Raw genomic sequence first — 14,416 nt, 5'->3', positions numbered from 1 at the left:
TAATAAATTCCTCTTAGCCCAGCCATGCCTTCTTCCTCTACCACAATTCCTCAAATTCTCTCACCTCAGAGAGGATGTAGCCCTCTAAAAGGACGCTAGCCTATGGCTAGCACAAAAAAAACAAAAAAAAAACGCTTCTTAATACTACTATAGATGTCCTTGGCTCCATAGGTAGTGATCATCTCCCAATACTTCTCTCTATAACTCCACGTCTGACATCCACTGCATCTGCATCACCACGCACACCCAGATATAACTTTAGCAAAGCTCGGTGGGATCAGTACAGCACTTATATTACCGAAAATCTGCCGGCTACTGCACCTACTCTCACAACAGTTGCATCTATTGAAACATTCTCACATACTCTGACTGACATAGTCTCTCACGCTACGGATTACGCAGTTCCTAAATGTACCACCAAGTCATCTAGACCTCGTTTACCAGCACGCGCCCTCGATCTTCTCCGGCGCTCACACGAGTATTTAACAGAGTTTCGTCGCACACATGACCGCCGATTTCTTCTTCTCCATCGCCAATTCCAACGAACGGTTCAGAACTACATAGTAGCCCCGCAAACAACTAGACTGGCGTGCCTCCTGTAATGCTTTGGGCCAAGAAACAAATCCTACTAAATTCTGGAATACCTTTAAACGTCTAACATTTCAGAAACAGGGCCCACAATACCCTATCATATGTGCTGACCAAGTACCAACGACGGATGAAGAAAAGGCAACTGCTTTCGCTACATATCTTGAGGGAGTCTTTACTCCACACACTACACCTTTGTTCACTTGTCCTACAGATACCCATATCTCACACGCTGGTTCTCTAGTGCAGCCATCATTTCAACCTGATTTCAACTACCACCTTGATCCTACAAATCAGCTCACTGCTCCAATAACATCAGATGATATTACAGCTGTTCTTAAATGCCGTCGCAACACAGCTCCGGGGGCAGATTCAATTACGTGTCGTCAACTGCTTAAGGCACCTGTGGCGTTTCTAGTCTTACTTGCTTCTTTATATACAACTATTTTATCTACAGGCTATTTTCCAACTGCATGGAAACTTGCTAAAATTGTGGCCTTTCTAAAACCTCGCAAAGATCCAACTGCTGTGTCATCTTACAGACCCATTAGCCTTTCTAACGTGTTTAGCAAGACACTAGAACGCCTTCTGGTAAAGCGGCTACATCACTATCTACAAATCACGAACAAACTTCCAACTATTCAAGCTGGATTCCGTCCACTCTATAGCACTGCTGATCAATTACTCAAACTCTCTACACTACTTGTCAACCATTTTAATAAGCGTTTACCATCTGTTTTGATTTCCTTTGATATTGAAAGAGCGTTTGATACTGTTTGACATGAGGGGTTAATTTACAAAATCAAACGTCTACTTCCTCACAGCTATGTCCGATTAATATCCAATTTTCTACATCAGCGCCAGGCTTTCGTTCAGATCAACAGGGCAAAGTCACGCATGTTTCAACTCCGCGCCGGTGTGCCCCAAGGATCTGTTTTATCTCCTCTATTATATATTCTTTATGTAGCCGACATGCCTCAACCTCAGCCCCCACTATATGCCTTACAATTTGCTGATGATACCGCTTATATCGCATTGGGATCTTCTGTGGATCGCATTAATCATCTCCTACAACCAGCTTTGGACAAACTAGTTACATGGTGCCTGAAATGGAAGCTCAAGCTGAATTCAACTAAGACTCAAATGACTCTCTTTGGGCTCAAACGCAATAAATACTGTAACAGTCGCAATCCGGAACGTCTACATTTAACCCTTTTTGACTCTCCAATCCCAATTCAAAACAGTCTCAAATATCTGGGAGTAATATTCGACAAACATCTTACCTGGAAGCCTCATCTAAAACAATTGGAAGCTAATATCCGGCGCCGTTTGAACCTTTTACGAAATCTTAAAGGCACCACGTGGGGTCTTAATACAAAACTTCTACTGATAACAACTAAAGTCTACGTACGCCCAGCACTCACGTATGGACATCTTGCCTGGTTAGCAGCACCAACTTACTATGAACGTCTGAAAGTTCTCGAAAGACATGCCTTACGTCTGGCCTACTCTCTCGCTTTCGATACTCCCACTGCTGAAATATATCGTCGTGCGCAATTTCCAACTATTTTGCCACACCTCTACAATCTACGCCAACGCTACATAGCGACACGAATCCAATTGGCACATCCCATTGTCCATGAGCTGTTAGACCAAGTTCCTGCTGTACCACGCTATGCCTACCCACCACTGGATCATCTGTTAGCAATATACGAATGCACCGAAGCCATAGATCAGTATAATCCTGACCGCCGTATCTACCACCGAAATCCGCATATATATTGCTCATAACCTCCGCACATGTAAACAAGAAAGATTTTAACACAATAGCCACCTCTTTCACATCCTCGTCAACTTGATTTGCTATTAGTTCCTTACTTCAATCCACATTACTCTATAGCCTGAAATCATTCTCCATGTCATCAAATTAAAAGAAATTGAAAATATCTCTGGCCACAGAGAAGGTGTTGCCTTCTATTGGATGGGAATGAAACTCTTGTTTAAAAAATCGCTCTTAATTCATCATCTTTACCTTTGAGCTAAACCCAGCCTCTCTTACAACCGTTAATCTGTTAGCGAGGATCAGGTGTAGCAGACGCACTTGTGAGCATCGCAGACCTACGTTGTTTAGAGGACTGACGAAAGTTGACACTTTCGGAGGGTCGCTTATATTTTTGGAATCTTATCATCGTTATCATCTTTCTCATCGCTTCATCTCCGCTTCATTACACGCATAGGTTGTGCTGGTCTTTAGACCGATGCACAAGAACCTACCCCCGTACGTGGGGCCTCCGGCTCCTGGTTCCTCACTACTAGACCGTGAAACTTTGTCTCGTTCCGGTTGTACCAGGCATCTATCATGGGGCAGTCAAACCAGTTCGCGAGGAACTAGACCCAGAGAACGAACTGATTCTGAACTGCTCATTCAAGCGAACGACCTCGTGACAGATCTCGGTCTCCTGTAGCAACTAACATGGACTCGGCAATGGACACTGCTTCTGGCTCACGTTCAAATTTCTATGCAGCAAAAGAACCAATCTTTTCTTTTTTGCTCACCGATTTTGACACCAAGTATACTCACCCCAAAATGGTATTCCTACAAATAAACAAGTATCTACCTAGAGCCAGTATAGAGAATATTGTTAAAACTAGAAATGGCTTTATCATCCGCTCAAATGACCCGAACTTTGGTATCACACTTCGGAACAAAGCGTCATACGAGATCTTTGGCAAAACGGTTAAATTAACCAAACAAGCTGATCGGAAGACAAAACAACCGTCTCCTCCACGAAAACCACCCATGTTTTCCGTTGTTATCCGTGGAGTAATACCTGAAATCAGCGATAAAGAAATTCTTGAAGAACTCAAACAAGAAGGCATTGAGGTGAACAAATGCATTCATATTAAAAATAACAATGGTCCTACTTACATGGTGCGTGTTTTGTCCCAAGATCAGACAGCGCTTGACTATTTGTTAGCTCATGGAGCTCCTATCTATAAGAAACTCCATAGAGTCGAGCCGTCCAAGACACCGGGGCCTTTGCCAATTCGGTGTGAGAAATGCCAAACTTATAACTCACACTTTACTCGCCAGTGCCCAAATCTATCTAAATGTGGCTATTGTGGTGAATCTCACGACACCAATGCATGCAAAAATAAGCAGCAACAACCACACTGCTCTACTTGCAATGAAAACCATCCAACATACAGTTACCGCTGTAAGGGAAAACCTCAGGCACAACCGGGACGTCCAGAACTGACAGTGCCAGTACAAAGTTTTGACAAAGCGACACCACCCTCACAATCCCTTGCTCAACCTCTCACTGTTGAAGATCTTCTTCCTTATATCACCATTGTACTACAAAATGTTTTTCCTTTCCAACGGGAGCATATTCTTAGTGTAGCCATATCAACAGCCAAATCTTTGTTCAATCTTAACTTTACTGCTACATATTCAGGATCTTTCGTTCAATTTCATATCGCACCCCTAGAGACAGAAGTCTAAAACCAATATGGCGGTATACATTATGGCTCTTACTTTACTATTCGTCAACATCAAATCATTTCAACAACACAAAGTACTTCTAGAACCTCTTCTGTTAGAAGAAAAAATTGATATCGTAGCTCTCAACAAAACAGCTTTAAAACCAGCGTCTTCTGCACGACTTTCTGGTTACAAACTTCAACGCTGCGACTACCACGATGTACGAGCACGCGCTCAAGGAGGGGTGTTGATTGGCTTTTCTCCCAAACGTCCTTATAGACAATACAATCCTACTGCATTTGCAAAACTACCTGAACAGCTCTTATTCTCTATATACTACCCTTCTTTTACTGTTAATGTAGCTACTATATATATACGACCTGGCCACCCAATACCTTTCACCTTTTTCGATTATATAGTCCATAACTTTAAAAACATAATCATCATGGCTGATATAAATATTCATAGCAGAAGTGCAAGGGAGAAACAACGGTTTATGGACTTTATTTCAACTACACTAACACTTCACATTCATAATCTCCCTGGTCCTACTCGACCAGCCAGACAAGCAACCCCGGATGTAGTGATTACGTCTCTCGCACTTATAAATGACTGCGAGTTGAAGGTTCTTAATACGATTGGAAGCGATCACTGGCCAATCAAACTATGGATCAAGAAGACTCGACCATCTTTACAAAAGCTAGAACCACAACTTATCCACCGTTATGATAAAGCTGATTGGCCTAAATTTCGGCAGACCATAAATAACCGTGTTTCCACTTCTCAACCACCAACTTCAGAAACCGAAATGTACAATGTTGTAAACCGCATCACAGATGCTTTACATACTGGTGCTCAACAAGCTATTCCTGTGGAGAAAATTTATCCTTCTAAGCCAAAATTGCCTCCACAATATCTTTCTATAATTCAGAAATCACGCCAACAATTACGAGAATATAAACGAACCGGCAACCAAGAATGTCTTCGTCAACACAGACAATGGCAAAGAGCTGTTACAAATTATCTCATAGCATATAAACGTCGCAACTGGATCAGTGCATGTAATAAACTAACCGATGAAGCCTCACCAAACCGATATTGGAAAACCTTTCATAGACTCACCGGCAAAAGCACTAAACTGTCGTACCCTCTCTTGGACAATGATGTCCCTCTTTTTACCGACCAAAATAAGGCTAACGCATTCGCAACACAATTACAAACGGTCTTTACGCCTGCAATGTCATATATTTCTCATAACCGCACAGATTTGTCTACTATCCCAGCTCTTCAACCATCACTAGCACACGTCATAGATAACGACCACCCTCTTACAGCACCAATCACTACTCAAGAACTTCAACGCGCACTTCGTAAGAAACGAAACACTGCACCAGGCATCGATCATGTTTCCTACCGGCTCCTAAAGGAAGCTCCACTCACTTTACTTACACTACTTGTTGCTCTCTACAACTTCATTCTGCGCACCGGCTTTTACCCAATGGATTGGAAGGTATCCAAAATTTGCATGTTTCTTAAGCCTCATAAATCAGCGCATGCTATGTCTTCTTATCGCCCAATACAACTGACAACAGTGTTCAGTAAACTATTTGAGAAAATTCTTGTTCATCGGCTCCATTTGCATATTCAAGAACATAACTTACTGCCCATACACCAAGCAGGTTTTCGACCAGGTTTTTCCATTAACGACCAGTTACTTCGGCTGTCTACACTAATAACAAACCAATATAACAAGGCCTTTCCATCTTGCCTTGTATTAATGGACTTTGAAAAGGCTTTCGATAAAGTGTGGCACTATGGGCTTATACAAAAATTACAGAAACTAAACCTCCCTATCTGCTACTTACGTTTCATATATTCATTTTTGACTAATCGAATAGGATATGTATACATATGATCTGCCATCTTACATCCCATTTTTCCGTATTGTGGCGTTCCACAGGGCTCTGCCCTCAGCCCACTTTTATATATACTGTATGCCTCTGATATACCTAAACCTATACAAAAGGTGTACTTATTTCAATATGCCGATGACACGGCCTTTTTAGCTCTTGGCAAAACTATGCATCAGATTAGCATGAGATTACAATCCACTCTCAGTGAATTTATGCAATGGTGTAAAACTTCGAAACTTACTATCAATGGCGATGAAACACAAGCGTTAGTCTTTTTACCTCCGAAACGCCGCTCCAAGGTTCATCGCAATCCGCAAAACCTCAAAGTCACGCTTAATGAACATTCTCTGCAAACAACATCTACGGCAACATATCTCGGGGTTGTATTCGACACAAAACTCAACTGGAAGGCTCATCTTGAAAAAATTTCACAAAAGGCTAATATCCGGCTCAACCTTCTACGTCGCCTAACTGGAACTACTTGGGGATTAAACGCCCCATTGCTATTAAATATATACAAAATGTTCCTTAGGCCTATCTTAACGTTTGGTCACATTGCTTGGTATAATGCTCCAACAAAGTTCTACGACCGTTTATCGATATTGGAACGCCATTCCATCCGACTTGCATATCGTATAAAGTTACCATATCCGAACTTCTTGACATATGAACATATCAATTTCCCTCACTTTATTCAACATGTTACCGACCTTCGTTTGAAATACATACTATCCTGCCTATCAGTCTCCCATCCATTACTTCTTGATACTTTACAAGCTAATGCGGAAACTGACGCACCGTATAAATATTTACATTCAGCATTAAACATTCTTCTCACGTTATATCTAAAAACTACACATCCTACAGCTGAAGAACACGACATCTTTAATATATATCATATACCCGATCATCTTCCTCATTTGTTTCCATTGTAGCACAATGTCTGACTTCAATATTAACCTTGGGCTGCCCCCTTGTTTCCATCAGTCTCGAGTCGCCCCGAGACAGAAGAACTAACCTGCATTCGTATACCTAACACTGTGTCTGTGACTGTGGCGTGTATGCACTGCATTTCATTTTACATCATCATCTTTATTTCATAAAAACACAACACATTGTTTCTATACCAAAAAGTTTTTTCTTCTTTTTCTGTTTATACCTGCACCATTTAGATGTTTGTTGCTTTCTTGTATGCACATTTCTCTTTATTCAGTTATCTAATATTTTGTTTATTGTATTTTTTCAGCACTGTTGGTTTATAAAACTACTCTTAGACCATCCTAAATTATTTAACCCGTCAATGTCGTAAATACTGTGTCAAAGAGAAGGCGTAACCCTCTAATGGCTAGGGTTAAGGAGACATACTGCAAAAACATGTATTCTTGTGGAACTACAAATCCATGAATAAAGTACAACCTACCAATCCCTAACCCTATTACACTAAAAAAAAATTTCTTAATTCGTACTATAGCATTTTAATAGATCAATCAATAAACTTATAAAGTGTCTCTTCTTCACTCATAGTGGTGTAGAAATAGTTTCATGTACTGAGTTCGAGCTATAGCAGAGATGAAACGTAGCATTATTCTTCTACAAACTATCTCCCATGTGAGGGAACTCTCAATTAGAGATTGTACTATTTCCTGAATTTCAACTTTCGTACGAGAAAGACAGGCTATAAGTACTTAATCCAATGGGAAATCCAGTACCCTCAGAAAACTGTCTCGTCGTATCAGAAATTTAAATGTTAACTCCGTATTTGAGCCATAAATTACTGCTAGATTATCAATTTCTTCCATTAAGACTTTTTACATGCCATCAGATGCATGCCTGAAAAAATAAATCTGAAATTATGGGTTAGTGGAGGTACATTTACTGTCCTACCACCTCCTCGTATATTTGGTGCTCTGTTTTCCATATTTGAAGAAGCACACTCATTATGTGGCCTATTACGAGCCTGAGTTCCAAATAAAGGATTCTCATAATGATATCCCAAAAAAGCATTGCTACTCGAGTTAGACTGATCAGTTTCATATACAAAACCGGCCCTCCTTTCATTAAACTGGTCCGTTTAACTTTATTTTTCAAAAACACGTAACGTGGGGAAGAATTACATACGTACATACAAACACTACATCTATAACTTGGAATTTTAAAACCCACTGCTTTCTGTCTTTCTCTACTGCTTATTCTCCTACCACATTCCTATGCCATTCTTGTAATTGTCTATACTAAGTAATTCACAACTTGCCATAACCGTTGCAATAGGTGCATTAAAATCTAAATTTTCCTATAAAATTTTTATTTCTAATACTGTACCAATTGCAAGAAACAAAACCGGCATTCCAGCAGGAAACCTTTATTAATTATAAATGTGTTGCCTAATAAATGCACATATATAATTATGTCCCAGGAAATTTTCAGTACTAGTTGTTTTTCCCCCTTAAGTCTTTAGAAATTAAAGAATTAAATCTAAAAACCACAAACTACAAAACGGCCAATACGGAAAATTAAGGGTGACACATCGGGTGAGCGCGTTTTGTTGGAAGCGGTATAGCAGGTATAGCGGTCAGCAGGTTGTAATGGTAATTCAACAAAACCTATTTCCAATAACAGATAACAAAACTTTATTATAACATATGTAGATCAAATAACAAGAAAATATATAGGAATGGAAATAGCATTCGACTTCACTTAAGTCTGTTTCTTTTAAAGCAATAGTAAGTAACAGTAAGCTTTCAGATTTTTTTCAAGGTTTGTTTGACACAAAATAGAAGTTGTATAAAATTGCCACAATAAAGTGCAATAAGGTAATAGCTCTTAATACCATTCGATTAAAGCTATTAATTCCCTTTATTTTATTTTTCTCGGTTTGCTGCGAATGTTTGAATTGGTGAAAAAACTAGTCAAAAGGTTATTAGACAGCAAAACCAATCCATATATTAAGTCTAAATCAAAAGGCATATGCAAAATTAAGAATAGTTTTCATTCTTCTTTTTCAAGACTGTATAACACGAAACATGAAACAATATATATAACGATCCCCAAATACAACTTAAATCTAACATACAAACCAGAATAACTCACTCATTTTCTTTCTTTTCTCACTTTTGTATCAAAACTCTATTTAAAAAGAATATTAATTTAGTGGTTAGGTTCGATTCTCCATTAATCATAAACAAAGCCGTAATTCTTACTAATTCTTTTCACTGTAATAACACGAATTTCGTTTCACTATTCCATATTATAAGGTCACATCAAACCATTAACGAACTACACCCATTTCAATTACTTGTTACAATGCGCCGCTCCACAGCTGAACGCCTCACAGGTACATGCAGGCACAACTAGCACCATCCACCGGAAAGTATGAGAACTTCCAATGATAGAGAAACCCAGGGCAAACTTCAAACATTATTCCGCTTTTTCTCTTACAGTCTTTAAGTTGGGGATTTTATTTACAAACATTTTTAAACAATTTTTATTATTCGACTGAACACAACAACGCGCAACAATGGAACTGTTGTATGTCTCAAAAACCGTCGATTGCACTGTGATGTTCTTATTTGCCTGCCACCATTGTATTTTATTAATGTCAAGTGACCTATCTGCTTCTTCTCCTTTCCACGTGGTTTACTGGTGACGAGACTAACACATAGTAACGTGACAGTACAATCAGTTTGAAATGACTCTTACAGGCCATATTTGTCGAGTTTTGAGCATTCTTATAAATTGAGGTATAAAACTAAGACATGCAAAAGTAAGACTTCATTTCATATTGTTAGTGTTCCAGTGTTTTATCTACAGTAAAACTTAGGAACAAGCTAGAAAGCAAATACAATGTCTATATAATCGGACTGTTTTCATTCAGCAAAAACTGAAGCTTGTGAGATCTCATGTTACTAGGAACCCATCTGAGTTGTATACACGACTCAAAAAGTGCATTACCACCTGCAATTCTACTTTTCCTGCAATAGCAGGCAACCCAAAAAGATCGGCGCTTCGGTGGGTTGCGAATTCAAAAGGCGTTGGACCAAACCTCAATTTTGTAACAAATATATCAGTGTGGCAAACTGCAAATAAGAGAATGAAATAAATTGTTAAGAATGACAATTTTATTATCGTGACGAAGTTGGATGACATCAAAAGTTACAAAATGTCATCCAACTTAAGTAGTTCAAACAAGATGAATGGCAAGAAACAGATATCAGAGGAAACCATTTCTCTCCTTCGCCCCCAAAAAAGAACCTCATAAAAAAGGAATTATATTATGTAAAGGTTTATTATAAAAGCCCAAATCAAATTTTTAAAAGTTGACACCCGAAAGGCAAGAACAACTGAAACGAAATGAATGAAATTGTGCAGAGATATTGCAGACGTAAAACAAAGGAATACGGGTCTCGTATTTTAATTGAAAAAACGGTGGGGAATGGGCCCCTCCAAACATTTGATCACGAAACATCAAAAGTGCTGGAAACAGTGTCAGATGTGTGTAAAGAACATGAAGAATAGGAGCGAAATTTTACGGATGGACAATACGGAAAAACAAGCGAATACGTTTTTTTTTCTGCGGAAAAACGGTTTTAGGGAGCAAAAGCCCCAACCCAAAATTTTGAAAGTTGACTCCCAAATGGCAAATAGAAGTGAACCGAAGTAAACGATATTGTGGACATATATTGTAGACGTAAAATGACAAGAAAAGGGTTTCGTATTTTCCTTGAAAAAACGGTTGGATGAGGCACGAACCCCTCCAAACTTTGATCACAAAATATCAAAAGTGCTTGTAACAGTATGTCAGATGTTTCTAAAGGACATGGAGAATTGCAACATAATTTTGTGTATGGACAACACGCAAAAATAAACGAACACGGGTTTTTTATGTTCTGCGGAAAAAAACATTTTAGGGGGCAAAATCCCCAACACAAAATTTTGAAAGTTGACACCCGAAAGGCAAAAACATGTGAACCAAAGTGAATTAAATTGTGCATAGATATTGTAGATGTAAAATAACAAAAAAAAAAAAAAAAAAAAACGAGTTCCGTATACTCCTGCAAAAAGTGTTGGGTGGGACAAAGATCCCCCAAACCTTTGATCACGAAATATCGAAAGTGTTAGTAACAGTATGTCAGATGTGTGTAAAGCACATGAAAACTTGCAACGAAACTTTGTGTATGGACAATATGCAAAAAATAAACATAAACTGTGTTTTATTTTCTAAAAAAAAACGGTTTTAGGGGGGCAAAAGTCACTACCCAAAATTTTGAGTGTTGACGCCCGAAAGGCAGGAAGAAATGAGCCAAAGTGAATGAAGTTGTGCACAGATATTGTATACATAAAATGAGGGAATACGGGTTTAGTAAATTCCTAAAAAAAAAAAAGGATTGTTTGGGGCCCCCACCCTTTCAAACCTTTGATCACGAAATATCGAAAGTACTAGGAACAGCATGTCAGATTTCTGTATAAAGGATATGAAGAATTGCAACATAATTTTGTGTCTGGACAAAACGCCAAATATAAACGCATACAGTTTTTTTTAATTTTCTGAGGAGAAACGGTTTTTAGGTTGCAAAAAAACTCACTAGAAAATTTTGAAAGTTAATGTTGAATGCAAAGAGGAAGTGAACCAAAGTGAATGTAATTTTGCACAGACATTGTAGACGTGAAATGAATATACGGGTTTCGTATTTTCCTTCAGAAAACGGTTAGGTGGGGCAACGTACAATCCAAACCTTTGATCACGAAAAATCAAAAGTGCCAGTAACAGTATTTCAGATGTGTGTTAAGGATATGAAGAATTTCAACATAAGTTTGTGTATGGAAAATACGCAAAAAAACAAACACATACTGGTTTTTTTATTTTCTGCGGAAAATCGGTTTTAGGGGGCAAAATCCCCACCAAAAAATTTGAAAGTTGACACCCAAAAGGCAAAAAGAATGAACCAAAGTGAATGAAGTTGTGCACAGATTTTGTAGACATAAAATGAGGGAATACGGGTTATGTATATTTCTGGAAAAAAGGGTTGTTTTGGGCACAGACCCCTCCAGACCTTTGATCACGAAATATCAAAAGTGCTAGTAACAGTATGCCAGATGTTTGTGAAGGACATGAACAAGTTGACGGAAACTTTTTGTATGAACAATACGCAAAAAATAAACGAATACTCGTTTTTCTATTTTCTGTGGATAAATGGTTTTAGGGGGCGAAAGCTCCCACAAAAAATTGAAAGTTGACGCAAGAAAGACAAGAAGAAATGGACAGAAATGAATGAAATGTGCGTATGTATTGTAGAGGTAAGATGAGGGAATATGTGTTTCGTATTTTTCCTGAAAGAAAACACTGTTGAGTGCACCAAGGCTTTGAAGGACGAGACGGGTGGACCAAAGCGAATGAAATTGTATGTAGATATTGGGTGTGTAAACTATGGCCCTTCGTGTTTCACATGTGTCGTGTCTCCATCCGATTTCTTTAAATTTTTCAGATCAACTACAAGCACAAACAGTATAGCGTTTTTTATAGTATTTCAGGAGGCACTTTTAACCCTTACAATATTTTTGCGCATAAACAAAAATACGTGTCGATTTATTTCCAGTTTGCTCTTGATCTGCCAAATTTGAAGCAACGGATAGGGAAACTTGAGAAACACGAAAATGCTTATTTCACATAGGGTGTATATAATATCTACACACAATTTCATTTGCTTCGGTCCACTCCTTCCTGCGCTATTACGGAAATATTTACTTTTTTCGGATGGGGCCTAGGCCCCAACAGTGTTTTTCCGCAAAAATTAAAAGACGATTCACTTATTGTTTTGGAATATACGAAGCTTCGTTGTAATTCAAATTATTCTTTAGGAATGTTTGACATATGCCTATTTGCAATTTTGATATTTAGTGATCAACCGTTTGGAAGGTCCGTGCCTCACTCAACCGCTTTTTTCCAGGATAATACGAAACCCAATTATCTCATCTTACGTCTACAATATCTGTGCACAATGTAATTCAATTCGGTGCAGTTCTTGTTGCCTTTTGGGCCTCAAATTAAAAAAAAAATTGGGTGTGCTTTTCCCCCTTAAAACCGTTTTTCCGCAGAATAAGAAACCGTATTCTTTTTTTTGCTTATTGTCCCTACACAATGTGTTGTTCCAATTCTTCATGTCCTTCAAGCACTTATGACATACTGTTATTAGCACTTTTGATATTTTACGATCAAAGTTTTGGAGGGGTTTGTGTATCACCTAAACAGGTTTATTTTTTTCAGGACAATAAGGAACCTGTATTTCCTAATTTTATGTCTACAGTATCTATGCACATTTTCATTCACTTCAGTTCACATCCTCTGGCCATTCGGCCTCAATTTTCAAAATTTTGGGTTGGAGCTTTTGCCCCTAAAACCTTTTTCCCGCAGCAAATAGAAAACCCGTATTCTTATATTTTTTCCATACTGTCCCTACACATTGTGTTGTTCCAATTTTTCACGTCCTTCAAGCACTTCTGACATACTGTTATTAGCACTTTGGATATTTCACATCAAAGTTTTGGAGGGGTCTGTGTCCCACCTAAACAGTTTTTTTTTTTCAAGAAAATAAAGAACCCGTATTCCCTCATATTATGTCTACAATATCAGTGCACAATTTCGTTGACTTCGGTTAACTTCCTCTGGCCTTTCGGGCCTTAATTTATAAAGAAAACTTGGGTGGGGCTTTTGCCCCCTAAAACAGTTTTTACCGCAGAATATAAAAAATCCGTATTCCTTTATTTTTTGCGTATTGTTCTTATGTCTACAATATCAGTGCACAATTTCGTTGACTTCGGTTAACTTCCTCTGGCCTTTCGGGCCTTAATTTATAAAGAAAACTTGGGTGGGGCTTTTGCCCCCTAAAACAGTTTTTACCGCAGAATATAAAAAATCCGTATTCCTTTATTTTTTGCGTATTGTTCTTACAGAAAGTTTCATTGCAATTCTTCATGTCCTTTACACACATCTGACATACTGTTACTAGCACTTTCAATATTTCGTGATAAAAGTTTTGGAGGGTTCCGTGCTCCACCTAACCGTTTTTTTAAGGAAAATACGAAGCACGCATTCCCTAATTTTGTCTGCAATATGTGTGTAAAATTTCGTTTACTTCTGTTCGATTTCTTTGTCTTTCGGGCGTCAACTTTCAAAGCTTTGCGTGGGGGGCTTTTGCCCCCTAAAATAGTTTTTCTTTAGAAAATAGAAGACACGTATTCGTTTATTTCATATGTAATATCTACTTGCCAAATTTTATCGAAATCGAAGTGTTACTTGTTAGTAACTAATATTTCATTAAAATTTTGGAGGCGCGGTGGCTCAGTGGTAGAGCGTTCACCTCCGGTGCTTGGGGCTCCATGTTCGATTCCAGCTCGCGCTGTGTGGACTTTGTGGTGGACAAACACCGTGCTCGTGTGT

This window comes from Thermobia domestica, unplaced genomic scaffold (assembly GCF_964235325.1).
Source record: "Thermobia domestica unplaced genomic scaffold, izTheDome1.hap1.1 HAP1_SCAFFOLD_244, whole genome shotgun sequence".
NCBI lineage: Eukaryota > Metazoa > Arthropoda > Insecta > Zygentoma > Lepismatidae > Thermobia > Thermobia domestica.
Note: the sequence above shows the minus strand (reverse complement) of the source record.